General features: G+C 39.0%; 1 long non-coding RNA gene across 3 annotated transcripts in view; it reads right to left on the bottom strand.

Moving 5' to 3' along the window:
• Nucleotides 1-1,186: 1,186 nt before the first annotated feature.
• The window catches only part of LOC124878516, a 51,521-nt gene continuing 28,010 nt past the window's right edge, over nucleotides 1,187-24,697 (bottom strand). For all 3 annotated transcript variants that reach the window (XR_007040813.1, XR_007040812.1, XR_007040814.1), the window contains one exon: nucleotides 1,187-3,158. This is a non-coding gene — a long non-coding RNA (uncharacterized LOC124878516). The remainder of the gene's footprint in view (nucleotides 3,159-24,697) is intronic.

Raw genomic sequence — 24,697 nt, 5'->3', positions numbered from 1 at the left:
CATCACAAACGGAAACATGTGGAGTTTGCTTAAGTACTAGAATCATGTGCTTTGGTCAAACGAGATTATGACTGAGTTTTTCAGCAACAAAAACTTCATGTGGGTCTGGCGTGGATCAGAGGTTGAATGTGTGAAAGAGTACTTCATGCCCAAAGGATTTCTGATGCTGTGGACCTGTTTCTATTCTTAAGCATCTGGGTTCCTAATTAGAATGTGTGGCATCATATAATTTTCACAACAACAAATCTGGTGAAATAGCATTAAATTCTGAATGGGTCCTCATTTGATCTTTCAGCAGGCTAACATTTCAAAACATATGGCCAAATCAACACATAAATTGTTAAACCAGACACAAAATCAATATTATTCCATGACAATATATATATATTTTTTGCAAACTTGTGGGGTTAGCTGAAGGTAAGAGCATAATAGAGGCCCATGGACTGTGGATGAATACCCAAATTAAATGTTGCATTTCAAGATTTTGCACCAGAATACACATTTATTTGAATCCTTGTTACACAACAATAAGCATGGCGCACACTGCAATCAAGTATGCCTTGGTGAGATTTGACATAGTCAATAAACTGAAATGAGCATATAGTTTCAAAAGAATTAAAAAACACTAGATGTCAGAAAGAGTCTAATCATGGAATTTAGTCAGCTTTCAAAAAAACAGCTCCACATAAAATTCTAGAAAACATTTTGACACCATGATATCCTGTAAAGATAACATATAATCACTCAGATGATATGCAATAGAATAATAGATTGAACTTCAAAATTTCACAATAGCTCAGATCTGTGCAGCATTCTCACTAATTCAATCATCCACATCTTATTAACTCCTCCTCAGTTGAGCAGTTGTGGGAAAATTAATTGAGGTATAATGGGGCACTCAATGAACATTGCCCTGTATAATCAGTCATTATAATTTACATTATGGAAGTTATTGCACCAGAGAATTGGCTGTCAGATGTTAAGCTGCAAGCTGAAAAAGAGAAGACAATTTCATCTACAATTGCTCGATGCGGTATTTTTATTTTTGTTATGAGATTACTGCATCATTTTTCATTTGCATTGCCTGGAAAATATGTGGGACTTTTTATCATCATAATAAACTTCCCAGAGTCTAATAGGTATCATGCCACGACACAACAACACACCAATATCAGGAAACAGGAAGTCAAGGAACGGCGTCAAACTTTTATTTCATTACCAAGTAATTTGAGTCCCATTCATTCTAAGATTTTGTACTGGTTTAGGATAATTGTCACTGTGCCAAACAGAGTACATGTAAAAAAGACATAAACTGTGCACACAGAAAGCGCAAACAATGTTTGAAGCAAACAATCAGTTCAAATCCTTTTGTTTTGGTTTGTTACAAATAAATTACACTTACGTCTCGTGATGTAGAACAAAAAGGAAGTTTTACAGTGGTGATGATATCTTGCTTTTGTCATGTTTGTATAGGTTTGAGAAGGACCCAAGTGCAGACTGAATGACAACAGAGTTCCTTCATAAGTAACAATAGGGGCTTACAGGGGGAATCACAGGGAGAACAGGTCTAGAAGCAAAGGCAGCAACGGAGGAAGAAACAGGCTGTGAAACAAAGCAACGGAACATCCGGCAGTCCAATGGGAAGAAACCAGCAATGATCTATGAAAACCAGTGAGCTTAAATACTGAAGGAGGTATGGAGAATGACATAGGATGCAGGTGAGTCAATCAGGAGATTACGAAAAACAGCTGAAGCAGAAGCAAAGCAGGGAAGCTGAGAAAGAGAGACTAATTAATACGAGTAGATCTGAACTGAGATACAAAGAAACCCAGGAGAAAAATCTAACATATCTAACAGGAATAATTCTAAACACAAGAATAAACCAGGAAACTAAATACAAAGGAAGGAACTAATAGGACATCTTTCTAACAATAATGAGCAAGAAGAAATTAACTGACAAAAGGCAAGACCTAAAGAACATAATTAACAACAAAGAACAAAACAGAAAAACAGAAAAAAACCAAAACCCAAACACCTGTGGATCCCAAGTTTTCAATATTTGTTTTTTGAATCTGTTAGCAAACTGTACAGAGATCATACGGTTTAATACAGGCATCAAATCTTAAATAAAATAAAAAATGGATAAGAATCAAACAGGTGCCTAATAATAAAACCATTAAACTTTTACTTACTTGGCTTTGATTGTTCTTAACACAGTAGCAAACAAAAAAAAACTATTGATTGGTTTATTAGTTATTGAGCTATTGACATTTTCTCTGAAGTATGCTACTTTATAGACAACCACAAAGCACATACACAAGCATTTCATTTTATTTGACCAGTGACCTTTATTAAAAAGAAATAGGAAAACTGATACTGGATGGTTATTAGAAGTATTCAAAAATATTATGTACTCTATCAATTTATATTCAAGTTATACTAAGCATCTTTTCTAAAAGACAAATTCTTGTTCAAAATTTACAAATATTATCTTACTCTGACCAAAGGTAACAACAGTAACATATATAAAAAACCTAAACTCATGCAGCTGGATGTTGACTTGAGGCATCAAGCTGCATTTTTAAATGCCAAAAAACCCCACAACTTCTCTTTCAGCCTTGAATATGATTTTCGATCATTTTATTATACAATTTACTTCTCCTTGTATGTTTTGTCTAGCTATCAAAAAGGGTCAGTTACATAGGAGACAGTGTTTGTGTTTAAAAATTAGGACTTCACAGCTTTTCTTCCACCACAGCTCAGATATCTGCTTGGACCTCATCATCAAAATAACACAAGGGTTTGTGTGTGTCTGTTTGTGTAAGTGTGTGAGCATCTGTGGGTGTGAGTAAAATGATAGCCCACATGTTGACACATGAATGAGAGGAGGTCGTTTAGCTCTGGAGGCTTGATGTGGATGGGGGAGTCAAGAGAAGAGAGCAACGGGGGCACAAAGGCTGTTTGTATTTCAAACAGAATTCTGATCTCAGGAATGTACCTTTAGGCCACAGCCGTGAGCTTCCCACTGCGAACAATGCACTCAATGTCAGTTACGGCTGGCTAGCACAGACGCTGCTGGTGCTATTCCAAGCTCCCAACTTGTCGAAAATGATGGATACAGGGAACTCAATACCTCGGGAGTTCATCCTCACTTTTCCCTGCAGCACACAGAGACAAGCAACGTGAGTGATGACAAAAGACCATCTTCATTGTTTCAACTTCTTTTAATATGAACGTATAATAAAACAGATTAATATAATCTGTTTTTACAATGACATAAAAATTGAATAAAATCTAAAGAAAAAAAGAACATTTTAAACATATCAACTATAAGAAAAAGTCTTCCATCCTAAGCACTTTCAGAAGGAAAAACAGAGAGATTGAATCATCCAGCTCTTTCGTCTAAACAGCTGTGTGTGCAAACCAGATGTTTTTTACTGAAAGCTGAATGCTTTGGCACTGAGGGATCAATTAAACCAAAATTCCTCCCGCAACAGTCCAATTAAGCGATAAACAAAACAAAATTAAAAACAAGCTTTGCTGATTCTGAAAACATTCATATTAGACTGACTACTGCCAATTAATGCCTAAAATGCTGCCAGTGATAATTAAGTAAAATGATTAATGACAGAAATATCAAAGACTTATTTGTGAATTGAATGAGCTTTATCAATAAACCCATATTTGAAATGTACTAAATGTACTGAAGCATTCTCTGAGTCTGGTGCCCTTCACTAATTGTTTTGGCTGACTGTTGAATGCTCAGGCAACCGCCTGATTGCACTGTCGACTCTTTCACCAAACACAGAACTACCAGGTCCATGCAAACCAAATCTTTCATACACCCTAATTAATCTGTGTTAGCTAAAATACATCCAAATCGGATGGTAGGAAACTTGAATGTATATTAAACTTATTTTTTTAAACACAGCAAACACCAAATGTACTTTCTTTCATTGTAATTAACAAAGTAGACAAAGAAATAGTAAATTTAGTTTAACATATTTTCTGGGAAGGTGTTTGTAATTTTGCAGACTCACAAAGTTCAAGATAACTTGGTTTTGTCACAGCCTGAATAAATTATTCACACAATACTTCTAAAACCCTTTTGAATAAAAAACAACTCCGACATTGTTACATGCAATTTAAGGAAATTTATGTGGCCCTATTTTTACAAATTTCATGAGATTCCTGTATCCTTCAATTGTGAGGATATTTTCTGTTGTTGAGTCAACCGAATCCCAGCAGAACAGAGGAGGTCAGTTGAAATGGGCTGTTCGGTCTAAAGAAGGAAATATCCAAACACAGGAAATGAGTTACAGGAATTATCCATTCAAATTGCTTCCTTGTTGGGATTTCAGACACATAATAATGGGCAGTGTTAAGATATTTGGAACATTGCCAAACAAGATTAAGAATTCATTTCCTTCCTCATGTCTGCCCTATTAATTTGCCTCTGTTCTATCCGTCCTCTTTTGGTGGGATTTGGGTTGATTTGTTCTGTTTGGAACTCCAGAGTGACGCACAAGTGATTAAAACCTTAATACTTGGCAGAAAATGACAGAATGTTATAAACACCCAGCCTATTTTTAACATTTCTAGAAAGTTGCAAAAGCCGTGAACTGTGTGTTGAACACTGTTGGACCTGAACATCAACAACACATGCTCTCTTTTCTCAGCAATAACACCCAGAAACATATAGGAGATTTTTGGGAAAGTAACTTATAACAACTACAACTCTAAATGCTTTGTTAATATTGATTAAAGGTTCAAATGGTTTGCTTGAGAGTATAAGAAATAGGTAGATCCTGCGATAAAAATTCCACTAAACAGGCCAAATGTGAAATCATGTGTTATGGATAGGGGTGGTGATCCTTTAATCAGTAAGATTAGAGTCATCCATCATGTCAAACAGGCAAAGATCCACCTGATCTTTTTATCACAGCCTACTGCACTGTAATTCAGACAGTATTCAATACATTTGAAAAAAACAAATGGTCTGAAAGTAAAATCACAGATTTTTCAGGTTATTAACTCTAGAAATAAATATTGAATATTTATTTCAATGAAAAAACACTTCACAAAAAAGCCACCGTCACACATTCTCCCTCCCAGAGTCACTAATCCACAAGGAAATCTTCAGAAACTGACCTCATGTCAAAGCCATAAACTGAGGTCTGGTCAGGCGAAGGCAGTCTGGATCACAGTTAGTAGGAACAATTTTTATCAACACTTGTGTAAAATTATGCCCCAGTCACGCAGAAGATTCAACGAATCATTTTAGGGGAAATATCACCCAGTAATCTCCTATTCTAAGCAACGTTATTCATTTTGACCACTGCAGTGTTTATTTTTGAATGCATGCAAACCAAACTACAGTAAGGATGAATCCCTTTTCTTTATGTTAGCCATGTTCAGTCATATTTATTTGATTAGAATATGTGTTCTGTTTGTCAGATTAAAAATACCATTTCAAAATTACAACCTTTAAAAGCAGGCATTGAACACATTTTTCATTAAGCCCACATTTCTGTATTAAAAAGTTTTTTTCATATGGCTGATGTAATATTCTAATCTTAAATGCCGTGTTTTAATTACTGTAGATGTAAGCGGAGAATCGTCATAATTAACAGAAATAAAAGCTTGAAAATATTAGTTTGTGTTTAATTAATCTATGTAATGTATTTACTGTGAGTTACTGAAATAAATGAATTTTTCAATAATATTCTAATTCATTTATATTTGTTGTATATTAGCACCTATGGCCACGCCGACTCCAATTGTTTGGAGCCCTTAAAATATTTTACTGTAAAATGGAGCACTTTAAATGAGTTGTGACATCATCAATTGTCACAGACCCATGGCACACAATCAGATATGGCCTAAATATGCTCTTTTAGAATGCCTTGCTAAACTATTCAAACCCATTGAACGTTTTCACATTTTTTCACATAAACACAACAAATATTTATGTGTTGTATTGGAAACAAATCTGAAAAGTCTTGCATGCATTTGTTTTCAGCCCTGTCGAGTCAATACTGGTCAGACCACCATTTCCTGCAGGTTTAGCTGCAGATGTTTTGTGGGGTATACCTCTACCAACTTTGTACATCCAGAGACAGAATTTTTGCCCATTCTTCTTATCAAATGAGCTCAAGCTCAGTCAGACTGAATGGAAAGGAGCCTCTGTAAGCAGCAATGTTCAAGTATTGCCACAGATTTTCAGTTAGATTTAAGTCTGGACCTTCACTGGGCCATTTGAGTCCATCAATGTACTTCGATCTGTAACCTGTATGTTTAGGGTTGTTGATATGTTGGAAAGTTGACTACTTTCAGAAGACATCATCTCCATCGCATCTTGCTGCTGCCACAATGTCCTATGTTTCAAGAATATATATTTTTTTGATTTTCCATTACTTTGCAGAGGTTTATGGAGATCTGAGGGTAAAACATTTATCTAGTTTTACTATGAAAAAAATGGATAGAAAATGCAAGTGTTATTCCGCAAATCAATAAACAACTCAGAGACTGAAGTTAAATACAGATTAAACCTGAGTTTGTGATCCGTGATCGCTTTTTATTTAATTTTTTTGCAAAAGCAAAGTCAAATGTGGGATTTGATGCTTTGTTTGCTTTAAAACTTTGATTTAAGAGCATATCGGAGGCCAAAAAAGACAAAAAATAATTTTTACATTGTAACATAATGAAAAAAAGTCTGAAAACTGTAAACATTTTTATGTTCTTAATTTTCTTATATCCGTCTTTATTCAGAAAATTATATAATAAACTTATATACTTTTCTATACTTCTGAAGACTGCATAGCAAACCTAAGGTTAGCAGTTGTTGCCACGTAAAATACTTTTATATAATTGCTTAGACAGTGTAATAACAAATGCAGTACATTTGAATAAAATTTAGTGTTTTGTGTGTTTTTGTTGTGACAAAATGTATCTTTGACGGAGAAATACACAGTTTTATTCTGTGTCTTTTGCTTTTTTTTTTAAAGACAATGAGGTCAAATGTAATGCACCAGAGCACTTTAAACTACAGTTTAAAGTGTTTTCAAGAATGGTCCTTAAAAGCCTAAGATTTTAACACCACTTTGCCGCCGACCCCCGCCCTCCTCCGTCTCACACACACACACACACACACACACACACACACACACACACACACACACACAGCATAGAAACAGTTGTCCTGACTCCTGGTGTGAAGGCAAAAAATGGAAAATTATGGCTGATTGAAGAAAAAAGCTTGAGGCAGGTGGAGATCAGTCCTGGAGCTGATTAACTACATTAGTTCTGTAATTGCATCGAGGTACGTTTAACAATATTCACCCTGAAAGATCTGTGTGAGTTTCCACACAGCCTCCACAGACAGCATATCACACACGCAGCTGTTGCAACATATGCTGCTCAGTCATTGGCCTGTATACGTGGCTGTTTATACAGGCCTGAACGCTCTTCATATCACTACAGACAAACACCAGCGCATATGGACCTACCAGTAAAAGAACTAACCTCCAACACACACTCACACGTGACCCTAATCTTCCCAACACAAAGTGCATTAAAAAGAATGTTGCAGTGTAAAGAAACAACAAAGCAAAGGTAATAAACCACAAGCACTAAAAAAAATCCCAATCTCGTGTTTAACTTTCTTGTAGAAAGTGATGGATACATATGACAAAAGCATGTTGAACACAAAACCTGTTTAACTCCAAAGGTTTTCATTTCATATTCAAACTCAAGGTAAACATCTGGAAATGTAATTGTTTTAGATAAAGTGACAAACATATCATGAAGAAAAATCCTCTAGGTACAGGTTTAGTAATTATGAAGTACATTTTTTGTAATGTTTTTGTCACTGGACAATTTAAAGTGTCAGTGCAACATTTTAAATTTTATTCCAAAGAATTTTTTTAAAACGAACTAAAAGCTGATCACTACAGTTTCCATAAAATCATGAAATCAACAATTGTAAATGTGTCATGTTGGGTGTGGGTTTTGCTGGACCAAAGTGCAGACGAGTTCGGGAGCAGTATATTTAATCATTGAAAATGGTAACTTACAGGTGAGGTCATAGAACACAGGCAGGGAATTTGACATGGAGCCATACAGGTCCTTCTCAAAATATTAGCATATTGTGATAAAGTTCATTATTTTCCATAATGTAATGATGAAAATTTAACATTCATATATTTTAGATTCATTGCACACTAACTGAAATATTTCAGGTCTTTTATTGTCTTAATACGGATGATTTTGGCATACAGTTCATGAAAACCCAAAATTCCTATCTCACAAAATTAGCATATCATTAAAAGGGTCTCTAAACGAGCTATGAACCTAATCATCTGAATCAACGAGTTAACTCTAAACACCTGCAAAAGATTCCTGAGGCCTTTAAAACTCCCAGCCTGGTTCATCACTCAAAACCCCAATCATGGGTAAGACTGCCGACCTGACTGCTGTCCAGAAGGCCACTATTGACACCTCAAGCAAGAGGGTAAGACACAGAAAGAAATTTCTGAACGAATAGGCTGTTCCCAGAGTGCTGTATCAAGGCACCTCAGTGGGAAGTCTGTGGGAAGGAAAAAGTGTGGCAGAAAACGCTGCACAACGAGAAGAGGTGACCGGACCCTGAGGAAGATTGTGGAGAAGGGCCGATTCCAGACCTTGGGGGACCTGCGGAAGCAGTGGACTGAGTCTGGAGTAGAAACATCCAGAGCCACCGTGCACAGGTGTGTGCAGGAAATGGGCTACACGTGCCGCATTCCCCACGTCAAGCCACTTTTGAACCAGAAACAGCAGCAGAAGCGCCTGACCTGGGCTACAGAGAAGCAGCACTGGACTGTTGCTCAGTGGTCCAAAGTACTTTTTTCGGATGAAAGCAAATTCTGCATGTCATTCGGAAATCAAGGTGCCAGAGTCTGGAGGAAGACTGGGGAGAAGGAAATGCCAAAATGCCAGAAGTCCAGTGTCAAGTACCCACAGTACCCACTGCTGCTGTTGGTCCACTGTGTTTTATCAAGGGCAGGGTCAATGCAGCTAGCTATCAGGAGATTTTGGAGCACTTCATGCTTCCATCTGCTGAAAAGCTTTATGGAGATGAAGATTTCATTTTTCAGCACGACCTGGCACCTGCTCACAGTGCCAAAACCAATGGTAAATGGTTTACTGACCATGGTATCACTGTGCTCAATTGGCCTGCCAACTCTCCTGACCTGAACCCCATAGAGAATCTGTGGGATATTGTGAAGAGAACGTTGAGAGACTCAAGACCCAACACTCTGGATGAGCTAAAGGCCGCTATCGAAGCATCCTGGGCCTCCATAAGACCTCAGCAGTGCCACAGGTTGATTGCCTCCATGCCACGCCGCATTGAAGCAGTCATTTCTGCCAATGGATTCCCGACCAAGTATTGAGTGCATAACTGTACATGATTATTTGAAGGTTGACGTTTTTTGTATTAAAAACACTTTTCTTTTATTGGTCGGATGAAATATGCTAATTTTGTGAGATAGGAATTTTGGGTTTTCATGAGCTGTATGCCAAAATCATCCGTATTAAGACAATAAAAGACCTGAAATATTTCAGTTAGTGTGCAATGAATCTAAAATATATGAATGTTAAATTTTCATCATGACATTATGGAAAATAATTAACTTTATCACAATATGCTAATATTTTGAGAAGGACATGTAGTAGCCAGGTAGCAAACAGGAGGAACCAGTGAAGAACAATGAAACCCAGAGAGTATAAATACTGAGGAAGGGCGGAGAATGGACAGGTTTGCCATTACATAACCATCTTGTTTTATTTCCCATGCCTAATAATCTGGAAAGGAAGGTTCAGTGCTCTATACAGTTATTGAGTGATAATTATAACCTCAATTAATCAGAAAGTGGGTCAGAGTTATTCTGTGCATTCAGTGGAGGAAACCAAATCTTCATCGGTGCAGAGAGAACATCTGTATAATTTAATTAGATTTTGTAATGTTATTACAAGGTTTGTTCTTAAACATTTGAGTAGCACTTATGTTGACTCTTTAGAGGTAGCACATATGTAAAGTATATATTCCATGTCTAAGCAGTGAGGCTCATGCTGCATAATTTCTCAACATATCCAAACAAATCTGTTAAGTCTGAGATCAAATTGTGCACACTGGAGTTTCAGATGCTTTGCTGGAGTATTGTTTACATAAAACCATTGGAATGCAAGGCAGATACTGTTATAATCTGACTGTGTTTGGGGTTTTGAGTTTGTCTTTTGTTTACTTTCTCTGCACAGCCAGGTTCTTATCTCGCTTTGTTTTAGTTCATTCAGGTTTATTAGATCTATTTTGTTAGTTATTTGTTACTTCCCTGGATCTATGTGTCAGATATGTTAGTTTATATTTCCTTATAGATTTGGTTCCTCCCTGTTAATGTTCTTTAGTTAGTCTCATTGTTTACTTATTTCAGTTCATTTAGATGTTTTCTGTTACTTCCCTGCTAATCAGTGTTAATTAGTCACACTTCCTCAGTTCCCTGCAGTCCCTTCGTCATCAGCTGCCTCATATTCTTCCTGCTTAGTTTCCTTAGTTCATTGGTCCATTCTCTTACCTACCTCAGTATTTATAATCCCATTGTTCTCCGCCAGTTCCTCCTGGAAATGAACCTGCTTGCTACCCTGTTTGCTGCCTGATTCCATGTCTTCTGTTCCTACACTGATCCTGCTCATGTCACTGTACCTGGTCAAATTATATGTTTGTTTGCCATTAAATCCTTCTCATCTACTCCAATAAGCTATGCATTTGTATCCTACCTTAACACATCATGACAGATACACAATGGTGTGATGGTGGTATTAGCATGCAACAGGGTTTTGCTCAGGTGTGAGTGCTTTTCATTTAGGGTTTTGAGCTGTGAAATCAATAAAATCACTTTTCTTTGTAGTGTAGGTGGTGAGGAATAAGGTTTAAGTTAAATTCTATATGGTGTTGATCTCGGCTTTTTTAACTCTACAGCCGTATGTGTAAAATATGTTGTAATTTAAAACATTATTCTGTTGTGTCCTACAGGTTCTTCAATGGGGCTTTAGCCCATTTTTGTACAAATCTGTAACAACTCAAAAGGACACTCCTGATTTTATTAGGAGTGTGCTGGAGGATTTCTAACCTAAAACCTTTTAAAAATAATCACACTTGTCAGTGTGTAATAAAAATACACTCAAAAGTTGCATTATCTGTACACCAGAACAGAGCAGAAAACAATTTTACCATTTCACAGCTTTTGCAACTTTCATGCAACACACACCCCTGCAACCCTTTGTCATTTTTTCAAAATGTTTGGACCAATCTAAGAGATTAGACCCAGTAACAGCACAAAAAAAACATGAAATGTTCCCCGCCATTTCTCCATAAGGCCAGTCTCTGGCATTGCAGTCTGCTATAGAGACATCAAGAAGTGAGGCAGGAAATATGAAACCATAGTATGTTCCCCTTTAGGCATGTTCCTGAGGCTCCAACACAGTTATGAGGCCACTTCATAGAAGTGTAAACTGTGTATTTAAAAAGCCGTCATTGTGGGACTAACATTGGCCCTGGTGTAGGTTGTTAGAATAACTGAATGACACAATGGTTTCTTTTCTAAATAAACAGATGTGGGCAGGCTGTTAAAACCTTCATTTTTTCTCTCTTCCTATTTTTCTCCTCCCCTCCTCCTGCCCATCCGTAAGTTTCCTCATTCACTCACTCACTCCCTCTTATTCTCTCTCTCCTTTCACTCTCACTGCTTAATTCTGCCGCTCTCAGTGCACATGTCTAAGAAAGGCAAAGGGCTGGTTTCTTTCTGCAGCTGTTCAGCACAGACTGGCCTCTAGTCCCGCTTCTGCAGTAAAGCGATACTGGTTGGCTGCTCATGCTGATTAATTGCATGTCATACTTAACTACTGCAAGACCACTGCCCCATATACATTCCCTTAAGACACAGTCTATCAAATTCTTCTATTCTGCACATGGAGGAAATTAACTCACCACAATGCTAATGGCACCAGATTCATGGATATGAAGGATATCCATGAAACATTGTTGTAAAATTTGAAGAGCGTTAAAGCTGCATCAAAAAGATATGACACTGCACATAATGTGATATAATGTCTCATAGCATGCTTTTTAATTAAAACTTAACATCAGTGCAAACAACAACTTCTATTAGAAAGAGCATTTTTCTTAACGTGTTTGTATTAGGATGTAATAATCTGCCTATGGGTCTTACTGCTGTTGATGTCCACACTCGACACAGATTATAGTGTCAAAGATGCTAAAGACAGTGTTAGTACACGAGAAAGACAGGAATGAGGAAAAATTAGATTTTTGCAACGGATATAGTCATCTCAATATCCACCAATAATATTGTCAATGCATAATCAAATATTCTGCGGACCTAATGTACTTTCTGTTTTAGTTCAATTCATTTAATTTTAGTTCATTTTAGTTCATTCAATTCACGACAATTGTCGTCTCAAGACACTTGACACTTGAGCAAACAGATCCAACTTATACACAGAAATATGTAGTTAATTCAGTCCCATCCAAAGTCAATTTCCTACTTTCCAATGTATCCATTTCAAAATTCATTCAATTCAAAGATACTTTATTGATCCCAGAGGGGAAATTAGAATTCCAGTACAACCCATCCAACCTATCCTTAGCAGGATACAGTTTGAGATTGCAAAAAACCTCAGCACAAAGAAGCAACACGTATGCAAAACAACATCATGCCGGGATCGGTGAAGGTGGTGTGAGGGGGTGCATATGTTTATCTTGAGCATGTGAGTGTGTGCAAGTAAGTCCATGAAGCACTGTCACAGAGGCCATTGTCCTTGATGGTACGTTGGAATGTTCATCAACCGGCCACAAAGTTCTGAGCAGGTCCACAGATGTCCTCAGGGAAGGGAGGGGGCAGAGCGTCATGTTTACATAATTTCCAGGAGAAGTTGAAGATAACCAGCCATCAAAGCCGTGCAGGGGAACCAGATTCAGAAAACAACAATTATTTGGGTTAGGCTGACTCTTAATTTTCCGACAGCCTTGAGAGTCTCGCTGGTGCTTCTCAAAGGCGAATCCAAACAGCCAAATTCCTGGTCTTTTGCCAGATCCGAGCGAACAACTTTCTCCAAGATTTAATCCATATCACCCCTGAGTCCAGGAACCGCAACCTGCCTGCGATCCTGTAAGGATCACATCCAGTCTGCGATTCAGCTCATGTAACATCTCAGTCTGAGTGCTGATCGCCCTGAAGATCCCATCATACATGCCAGGCAGCCTCACAATTGCCATAACAGCTGCTGACATTCTCCGAATTTATCGATATGCCAGGTAACTGCTGACTCCAAAAAGCAGAAATCCTGATATCAAACATCTAATTATATACATATCTTCCACATCCTCGACTGACATTATCGACAAACACACAATCCTCCACTTCTGCCAGGAGTCGATTGTGTATCCAGAGAAAAACGTCCCGTCCAGACAAAAGGATTCTCCTCCTCCCTGTCTTCTCTTTGAGAAAATTTGATCAATTGCATTGAGAGACCAGCTGACCAAATCCATAACTCAGAATTTGGAAGAAATGCAAAAAGAGGCTCCAAAAGAAGACAAGACACAGAGCTGAAGCAGGGCAGATATGGGAGAGGTGCGGGAGACAGATTTCAATTTTATTATGATAAATTGCTCAGTTTATTTAACAATTGGGAAAATGAGTTGTTTTTTTTTTATCTAAAGAAACCTTACCAATTGCATTAACTGACGTTCCCTCCTCTTGAACAAGCATGTAATGACAGTAGTCAGTTAATTGCATTAAGTATTTAACTTTGCAGCAATCCTGTATACTAAGCAGGCTTGTAGCGTGAGTCGAAAGGAAAACCAGGAAGAAACCTGCAGCAAAACCTGGATCAGAGTAAATAGTTAATGGCTGCAGTACCTCCTTTAGTTGTTTCATCTAGGAAAGAGGCGGGGCTAAGCATATAAGCTCTGAGTCTGTATTGAAATCTATCGGATAAAAAAAAGAGTAAATGTAATTACAGCAATAGCTTATTTCCTTCCTTTGTCTAGGAGGAAGACAGGGTTAAACGCAGAAAAGCAGGGTCAATGGCATCATTCCTAGAAAGAGAACATGCAGCTATTGGCACCATTCCTCAGCCGACGGCCCCTTTAAGAAGGTTGTCCCTGCTGAACAAAAAGAGCCAGGTGTAATTTCTATGAAAGAAAAAAAAAAAACAGAGAACATAAAGTTAAGGCACTAATAACTGCACATAATGTAAAATTTTAGAGTAGTAAGAGAAAGTAGTAGATTGAGGAAACGTGGTCAGTATGTCCTCCAGCAGCCTAAACTTACAGCAGCATAACTCATAACTCTAACTACAGGCTTTATAAAAAAGAAAAGTTTTAATGTCTCCCGCACCCCTCCCATATCTGCCCTCGTGTACAAAAACTTAGTCCTAGCTAGTATTATGTGTAGCAGAAATTAGGATGTGCTTTAGCAGCCTTTATCAATGCTTGAGACCCTTTTTTGAAGTAAAACAAGAAGTATTCTTCGAGTGTCATGTTGTGTTGAGAGTTGATAAGTCAAAGCTGTACATCGAGGTTGTTGAAGTAGTCCACACCACTTCCAAATTGCTTTATACTAGCAGCATTTCTGGGTACTGCTTGCAGAAATAGTAACTGTGACATAGTGACAGACCAGATGAGAAGGATTTGTAAGCACTGTAAGAACGGTCAAACTGTTAACTAGCTTCAAAAAGCTTCCTATCAGAGCTCAGAGCAAAGGGCACCGGAGTCAAATTCCTTGTTTGTATGTACGAACTTGGCAATAAAGCCGATTCTGATTCTGATTCAAATAAAGAGTTTTTTCACAGTTTTTGAGGAATCTTGCCTGTAGTTTTACACCTTTTGTTTAAAATTCCTATATATACATAGAGTAGTAAACCTGAACCTGATAACTCTACACTGTACAAACCCTTTAGAATTAGACAACCCCCCACAACAACAAAAAAAAAGCAATGCATAAATGACCTAGTCAAACATGGACTGAATCAGTCAACTTGTTTAACAGTTTGAAATCCATGTCACCTTTACTCTATTTGTAACAAAAAAATCTTAGTTTTGTCCAAATATCATAATTCGGAAATATAATTGGGGATGCTTTGGTTACTGGTATCAAGGTACACCAAGTTTTTAGAAAGTTAGGATTTCAAAACCACCAAAACTTTCTTTCATATGTTCCAAAAGTTTAAAAGTCAGTTTGGTAACATGCCTAATAGGTTTATCCAGGTGTATGAAGCATGCTTAACTTTTCATATAGAGTGTATTTTTTGAAAATACTGATACACGAAAGTGCAATATTTTCCCCTCAAACTTATGATACTGCAAGAATCTTATCCTGGTCCATGCCTAAAGGAAATTGAGGATAAAAGAAAATATTCTCTTTGAGCTGGAGAATAAGTGAAAAGTTTCTTAACTGAATTAAAGTAAACATATGAAACATATGGAACTCTATTATCTTTTAAAGGTCAGAGTACACTGGTATTTTCTTGCCGGTGTCCCAATAAAGTTGTGCATGAATACATTCCCAGCTGGTTCTGCAATGCCTTATCATCATTGCAGAACTGCCTAGTGACCAAATAAAAAACATATGTCTCACATAGTATCAGCAATACCGCCATCCTCTGTGAACTCTTAACTGCAAAAAGGATTATGGAGATAACAGTGAAGTGACCAGAGCATACACAGCATATGCTGAGCATCAAAACAGGGCCCATTCTGTCTACTTTAACAACTTTTGTTCTGTGGCAAATTTGGAGAATTTTATGATTTAAATTTTGATCCAATTTACATTTGCAGCTGCTGCCGCAGAGCAGTTTTCCACAAGCAATATTGGAGGACTGCTCCATTGTTTGATCTGTACACAATTTGTGGTTCTTTTCTGTGCATCTAGAAATGGACAACAGCAGCTTCTTCTATATGACAGCCTCTAAACTCTAGATTGCTTTCCTCATGTTTACTAACATTTGAGTACATATGCCAATACTTCAGGACAGAGTTGTATCATAGACAGTTTACTGAACTGATTGATACAAAATAAGACAGACATCGTTTCAATCACAGGTATTTATATGGTTGATATGGCATTTTGCCAACTGTTAGGTGTGCCACAACCTACAGTTACCTTTAGTTACACCCAAAAGAAACACAATGGTAAAACCTGGACTGTAATTTTCCCTAGCTGTCAAAACGAAATAATGGAGAAATGCCATTGCTTAGCAGAACCAGAAGCCTGAATATTCTTTTGCATTGTGAAGATGACATGTTCATGGATTTTATTAAAAATGCTAGCAAAATTCTTTACACAACATACAGTATAATATTCCTGGCAAACAGAGTTTTTAATCTTATCTACTAAAATGTGTGCCATAATCACATTAGTTAAACATAATCATTTTGCAAGAAGATATCTGTGATGAAGTGGACTCAAAACCAGTTTATCATGATGACTCTAGTGTTTACTGACCATTAAAGTCTTACTCATAAATTTTCTTTTTTTTCCCTGCTGAGTAGGAATCCTGATGTTAAGCAAGAAACACCCCAGTGCTGATGTTTTGTCACAACATACATCGTCAGTGTCAGCTTTCAGTCGATAACAGGCAAGCAATAAATCTGGCAGGGCCCAAGATAGCTTTGGACAGGTTCATCACAACTAACACACCAGGTCAGCTACAGGTAATCCATCAGGCTTCTTTCCTGCACTTAGTTCAGACTGAGGTTACATCTCTACTGACACAGTTTATGGCTCTGTGTAAACGTGTGGCCCTGTGCTCTGGTAGTGCACTGAAGGGCCTCAGCAAAGAATGTAAGTGCCTGCAGCCTGTAACAGAGTTTATGCACAGAACAAAATACAAGCCAACACAAGATTGTTAGATGCTTTTATTATTTTCTTATGGTTTCATTTATTCTGTGTATGGTAAAGCTCTTAGTCTATTACTGTTTCGCATGAAGTTGTATTTGAAGTAAATCACAAAAGCAACAGACGTAAAGCAGTCAACGGATTCCTTACTCAGCACTCTGGGTACTTCCTAACATGGCAGTGCTGGGAGGAAAATGAGGACGAGCTGAAGCTATGAGTTTGCTGCTCCCTAGTTGCTCACAGCAACAGGAAAGAAACAAGCGACACAACTAGGGATGTGACAATACATCCAACTCCAGTTTCATCTCGTGACTATTTATGATGAGGTTAATGAGAACAAGAGGAAATTTGATTTTAGCAATATTTTTTGGGAAACCTAAAAATCTTTTTTTTCTTTAAACAAAGTAAAGATTTCACAAATGACAAACAAGTATTAAATAATTCAGGCCAGGTTTGACTAGTCCATGTATTTTGGTTTTCATGCTTTTCTTAATCTCTTTTTCTGTTTCCAAAATGTGTTTTAATGAAACTGTTCAGGTTTGAATAATAAAGTTCAGGTTTGACCAGTCTGATATCTTACAGTATTTATTGTAATTTAATTCTAAGGTGTTGCTAATACAAAAAATAATGAATAACACAAAAAATGCCCTTTTTGTCAACATTAAAAAACCATATAATGATCAGTTTAAGTGTCATCACATTTTTGGATGCTGAACAAAGGATGATAAAATGCAGTGGTGACTCTTTCAAAAAGTGTAAAAAAAGGTTTACTTAGCCCCGAACGGAAGCTCTGAAGCATATGCTAACTTTAGCTTTGTTAGCTGCTAACAGATAGGTAGTCACAAAACAACACTAAGAATTTATGAAATGATGGGTGATGGGACAAGGGTTGGGTGACTGAAAGCCTAACGCTGGGCTCACACTGAACACGGTGCAGATGCGGTGCTGCTGCGGTTCGGGCGCCGAAGGAACCCAAATCATTAAAATCAATGTGTACACTCACATCAGCCACGGATCCGCAGCTGGAGCCGAAGCCGGGCCAGACTGGCCACTGTGAGTGGCTTTCTGCAGCATGACCGCAACATAGCTGAACCGCAGCTACACCGTGTTTAGTGTGAACCGGGTGTGAAAACCAACCTGGCCTTTAACATGACATGGCAACTTGAGAACCCTCATCCATATGGGGTCAGGCCTAAACAAATATACATTTTATTCCTGGAGCTAATAATAATCATGTATCTAAAAGTATTTTTATGTGAGTACAAGTATTAATAAATGAAACATTATGAAAGAAGGTCCTGTTACGTATGTGAAGTATTGTGTATGATAAACTCCCCCTACATATGTTGCATGTGTATTAGGATGAAAGGTGTAAAATTCACATTGCACTGCTGCAAAAAGAAAGATTATGTTTTTTGCAGTGATATTACTAACTAATTTTTGTATACATCATGATCTTCTGACAATTTAGTGATGAAAGTGCAATACTCTTTACATAATCTAAGTTCCCCCACACAGTCAGATAATTGTTTGTTGAATTAATCACAAAACTGATCCAGGTCCAATGCCAAATGCTCCCCTTATTTGAGCATATAGCATGCTGAGGTCAGCAAATTTTTATCAGCAGAGACAGAGCATCAGAGTGTTTTAATGTTATTAGGTTATCACTGTGAAATTTGTATGGCACTTTGGTTAAATTCATAGAAATTGCAGATGTGGCAGTCTTGTGAAGCAAGAGATTGAACTGCATATTTCTATTTTCCTGTATCTAGGCGTTTATTAATAAGGAGTGCCGAAAACAGCTTAAATGTATTGTCTGTCAATTACAGAAATGGCACGAGACGTTCATTTTAAACCCACATATGGTCTGTCATCATTCAGTCAGGACTTAGTTTGCTGCTGGGTAGGAATAACTCAAAACTCCAATGATGTAACATACATTCCCATTATTGTTCAATGTCCTTAAAACAAGCAATTGTTTTTAACAAAGGCATATTTTGGAAGGCTCTGCTTTTACCCACCCACACCCCAATCTCCAGAGAATTGTGCAGCTATTTTATAGTGTTTCTAGAGACCAAAGTCACATATCATCTGAACATTGCTTACCCAGTTAAACTCAGCATCTAAGGCTACGTGAAACAGTAAGCTCTTTGCACACATTCTTTGCTGATAAAGCCATCTCTGTTCCCACGTGGTGTTTTACCCTAACCAACCAGCCACAGCGTGAGTGCTTGTGTGTATACTTCACCTTAGTTACTCTACGTTTACATCAATCGCAATTTAAAAGGTGATGTTTGAAAATGGCCACAGCTTCGCCTCCACTTTCCTCTAAGTGTTGAGATTTTATACTGTATTGTGTTCAAAATAATAGTAGTGTGTTTAAAAAGAGTGAGTAAAGTTTAAAATCCTTAAAAGTGCTTGTATTCCTAGGACAAATTTGTCATCACTCTACAGAAAGTGAGGAAAAGGTAAAATTAGGCTGTTAAAAGGTCTTTGCATTTCTCTCTGCAAACTAAATAATTTACTATACAATCTGAAAAATGCTATAAGATTTATGCATCCAGTAAATCAGTGAACTAATATTTAGTTGTATGACCAGTGTTTCTGAAAACTGCTTCACATTTGTGATGCATAAAGTCAACCAACGTCTGACACCTGGGAACTGGTATTACAGTTCAAGACCAATGGACTACATTCCATGGTTTCTCTGCATTTCTTGGTTTTACCACAGAAAAAGCATATTTGAAGTCAGATCACACGTTCTCATATTGTGGTATTGCGTTCATATTGGGATATTTGGGGTTATTGTCTTGTTGAAACACCCATTTGAAGGGCACAACCTTCTCTATGAAAACTCATTACTGGCATACTACAAATATGCCAGACACCATATTAAGAGAAAAATCCCCGTATCATGGTGACTGAGCCACCATGCTTCATCTTGTACTGTGGTTCGAGCTCAATGTTTTGGGGGTTGTTTAAAACTGTCTGTGGCAACTTGGATACAAAATGAACAACCCTTCTTTGATCAGTTTATAAAACGATGCACCATTTCCTCTTAGGCCAGTCGTTGTGTTCTTTGACAAATTGTAATGTCTTCGTTACGTTGTTTTTTATCAATGGGAGCTTTTTGAATGATAGCTTGGTATTAGATAAGCATCTTCTTGTCATTGTTTTATTTACACTTTTGACCCACATGCAAAGGAACACTCAGCAGATGAAGAAAAAGTTTAACAAGTTTATTTAGAAGATGGTAAATGGATCTGGAACTGGAACTGGAGTCATCACTCTGCACAGAAATTAAGGCATGGTGAATTGATGGCAATTGTGACTGGGAAGTTCTGAGGTTGAGTGTTTGTTTGATGCTTACAGATGAAAATGGGATAGTGCTGGTTATCACAGGTTTTAACTGAGGCACATGCAAAGTGGGATGGATGCAAAGACTGGGAGAAAAACGGAGACGGACTGCGGTGGGACTGATGACAAAATCTATTTCATAAGGGCCGAAGAATGTGGGCGAGAGATTCTTATTCATGGATTTTAAAGGGATGAAAGCCAGACCCTTTTGACCGGGTTGATATTGTGGGGCTTGGACCCGTTCCTGTCAGCAAACCTTTTTTTCTGTTGAGCTGTACGATGGAGTGCTTGTATTGTGCTGTTCCAGGCCTGTTTACAATGGCGGACATGGTGGCGTACTGAGGTTACGGTCTTTCTCATCTGAGGGAAATAAGGGGGGCTGATATCCTAAGGAGACTTCAAAAGGTGACAGATCAGTTGCAAAAGAAACGTGTGAATTGTGAGCGTACTCCATCCAAAGTAGATATTTGTTCCAGTCAGATGGATTGGTGGAAGTGAGACATCTGAGAGTTGATTTAATTCCTGATTCATTCTCTCTGTCTGACCATTAGATTGGGGGTGATAACCAGAGGTTAATGATACCTTGGCATCCATGGCGGGGCAGAATACTTTCCAGACTTGGGAGATGAACTGGGGGCCACGGTCTGAGAGGATGTCTTGGGGGATTACATGCAGGTGGAAAATGTGTTTGATGAGTAGTTTGGCTGTCTGGAGCTTTCTGTGGGAGATGAGATGGCAGGTTTTAGAGAATCGGTCGATGATGGTTAGAATGGTGGTCATACCTTGTGAACTGGGCAGGTCGGTGACGATGTCCAGGGTAATATGGGACCAGGGACGCTTGGGGATGCTGAGTTGCTGGAGGTAACCTGAATTAAATATTCGAAGTGACCAAGAGGTGTTTTGAACGCTGTCTTCCACTCATCTCCCTGATAAATGCGTACAAGATGGTAGGCATTTCGGAGGTCAAGATTAGTGAAGATGGTGGAGCTCTGTAATGGTTCAAAAGCTGAAGTCAACAGTGGAAGAGGATACTTATTCTTTACTGTAATTTGGTTCAAATCTCTATAATCAATGCAAGGGTGGACCGTGCCATCCTTCTTCCGCACAAAGAAAAACCCAGCGCCTAAGGGAGATGATGACGGACGGATTATTCCAGCGGCGAGGGAGTCTGAGATGTATTTTTCTAGGGTCTGACGTTCTGGATGGGATATGTTATATAGACGGCTTGATGGAAGTGGAGCTCCAGGAAGCAGCTCTATGGCACAATCATATGGACGGTGAGGCGGAAGAGACAAGGCTTTGGACTTACTGAATACTTGTTTTAAGTCATGGTAGTCCTCAGGAACATGAGATAAGTCGGGAGGTTCGTCTTCTTCAGCTCCCTCTATAGGTGAGCGAGGAGAAATTGCGGTCTGGAGACAAGATGGTAAGCATTTTGTAGACCAGGATTCAACTCTACACTCAGTCCAGTTTAGATGGGGGTTATGGCACTGCAACCAAGGGAAACCCAACACCAGTGAGCTTTGTGTGATGGGAAACACATAGACAGAGGTGTTTTCACAACGGTTTCCTGAGATGACTATTTTCAGAGGTTTGGTTCGATGATCGATGATCTTTTGAATGGTTTTTCTATGAAGAGCTAGTACTTGGAGAGGTCTAGTGAGGAGCTCAGTTTTGATCCTGGCCTGTTCAACTAATTGTTGATCGATCAGGTCTTGTTCACAACCTGAGTCTATGAGGGCAGAGAGACTGAGATGATCCTGGTTAAAAAACAGGGTGGCAGGCAGGGTAAGTCGAGGGGTTTTAGGGAGTGATGATTGGTCCGCCCATCTACCCTCTACAGATGGCGGACCCTGTCTTTTGGCCGGATGGGACAGGTAGCAACAAAATGATCTGGTGAACCACAAAAGAGACACTGATTAGATTCCTTACGACGACACGTTCCTCTGGGGTAAGCCGTGTTCTCCATAGCTGCATAGAAACTGGTTCTAGAGGGTTTGGACTAGACGGGTGCAGATGACTCTTGTAAGGGAACCCGCGGTCTTACAACAACTAGTCCCGCTCGTGATTTCCTTCTTTCTCTCATTCTGTTATCTATTCTGGTAGCTAAAGAAATTAGATCATTAAGGCTACTAGGTTTATCAATTAAGGCAAGCTCATCTTTTAGTGGCTCATCTAAGGCCTAAAAGAATGCAGTCTTTAGGGCACTAGTGTTCTAGTTAGATGCTGCTGCTAAAGTTTGAAAATCAATAGTGAAATCGGCTACTGGCCTATTTTTCTGTTTTAGAGCCCAAAGACGACGAGCCACACTAGTCTGATCAGTGTCCTGAGCAAAGGTCTGGGTAAATTCCTGCACAAACTCATCATAAGTGCAGCCAAATTGGTTGTAATCTGAAAACCTTGCCTCTCCTGTAAGTAAACCTAAAATAAATGATATTTTTACATCATCATGAGGGAAAGACTGTGGAGAGCAATTGAACACTAGGGAGCATTGTAACAGAAAACCCTTACGATTATTAACTTTACCGGAGAATTTCTCCAGATTAGGGGAAATGACGTCATGAGAATGCAGAAGCTGTTGTGAGACCAGACTGCCTGTGGAGACTGGGTTTGTGGTGGCGCCCTCTGGAGCTTGGAAGGTCCGGGTATTCAATACATGCTGGAAAAGGGAGGCCATCTGTTCCAACTGTTGGTTTGTGTGTCTCTGTTGTTCAACTACGGTCTGAAGGGTGGTTCCTTGTGACTGGATTTGGTGAGAGTGATCGGTAAGGCTTCTCCTGAGCACCTCTGCTGGGTCAGATTGGCCTGAGTGTTCTGTCATCGTTTTATTTACACTTTTGACCCACATGCAGAGGAACACTCAGGAGTTGGACAAAAAGTTTGACAAGTTTATTTAGAAGATGGTAAATGGATCTGGAACTGGAACCAGAGTCGTCACTCTGCACAGAAATGAAGGTATGGTGAATCGATGGCAATTGTGACTGGGAAGTTCTGAGGTTGAATGTTTGTTTGATGCTTACAGATGGTGGAGAGGAGTCCAGCTCGAGGAGGGGATTGTTCAGAGCCTGGAGAGGGAGGTTGGTACTGCTGCTTGGTCCAAGGAAAGCTCAGAGGTGAGCAGCCAGAATAACTGAGAAAGTCTTGGAGTAGTTCAGAATCTGATCCACTAGATGCCTTGCCTTGAGAGACAACCTTAGATGCTGATGCCAGAGAAGCTGTTGAAGGGTGGGCAGGATTCGCAAGAGGCTGGTGAGGGTTGAGAACCCGGGGGCAGTTAGCTGGTTCTTGATCCGGAAGGTTCTCAGGTTTTTTTGTACTTGGTTAGATACCTTTACCGGAACTAGAGCTAGGGCTAGGGATTAACCTGGGAAGGAACACAATGAGAAGTCACATACTACACTTTCAGGAGAAACAGCCTGGGGGAAGAAACTGTCTCTGAGGCGGCTGGTTTTAGCGAACAGTGCTCTGTAGCGGCGGCCTGAAGGTAAAACTCTAAACAGTTTATGTGCAGGGTGTGTGGGGTCTGCAGAGATTTTAGCAGCTCTTTTCCTGACCCTAGACCTGTATAAGTCCTGGATGGAGGGAAAGTCAGCCCTGATTATTCTCTCTGCATTCCTGATTATTTGTTGCAGTCTGGACCTGTCCTGTTTTGTGGATGAGCCAAACCACACTGAGATGGATGTAGACAGGACAGATTGAATGATGGCAGTGTAGAAGATGACCAGCAGCTCCTGTGGAAGGTTGAACTTCTTGAGTTGCCTCAGGAAGTACAGTCTCTGCTGGGCCTTCTTTCGAACAGTGTCTATGTGTGAAGACCATCCCAGGTCCTCAGAGATGGTGGTTCCTAAGAACCTGAAGTGGTCCACGGACACACAAAATACAAAAACAAAGAGAGAGCGAAGCTCCGAGGCTGCCATTGTCGGCGCCATCTTGGTTTTTGGAATGAGAAAGTCAGTAGCTTGGCCATTAAGGAGTTACCACATTGGCACATTACTCAGGCACTGGAGTGCTGACTGCCCTGCCTCAATAAGCACCTCCTGATGAGCGGTTAACAGGTTGCACTTGTCGCCCTCTGGCGCCGGCAGCTCTGGCGGCATCTAGAGGCTAAACAGAGTAAGCAGCAGGCAAAAAACACAAAGCAAAATCCCAGGCTCTGACACTTCTAATTGTTCCAGCACTAAAAGGTAACTGCAAACCTCATCTGACAAGCCTGAAGCAGGTCCTTGGCGATGTCTTTTGTCATTTTGGCAATTCTTTGATCCACTGGAATAGTAGTTCTCCAAATTCTTCCACATCTTTAGTTTCCATAGGGATTAGAGATCAGTTTAGCTGTTCAGCCTATCATTTTTTTGCACTTCTTTAAATCTTTTTTCCCCCTCCAATCACGTTTT

Source organism: Girardinichthys multiradiatus, chromosome 12 (assembly GCF_021462225.1).
Source record: "Girardinichthys multiradiatus isolate DD_20200921_A chromosome 12, DD_fGirMul_XY1, whole genome shotgun sequence".
In the NCBI taxonomy this organism is placed as follows: Eukaryota; Metazoa; Chordata; class Actinopteri; order Cyprinodontiformes; family Goodeidae; genus Girardinichthys; species Girardinichthys multiradiatus.
The sequence above is the reverse complement of the archived record's forward strand: the minus strand, read 5'-3'. Positions and strand labels throughout refer to the sequence as shown.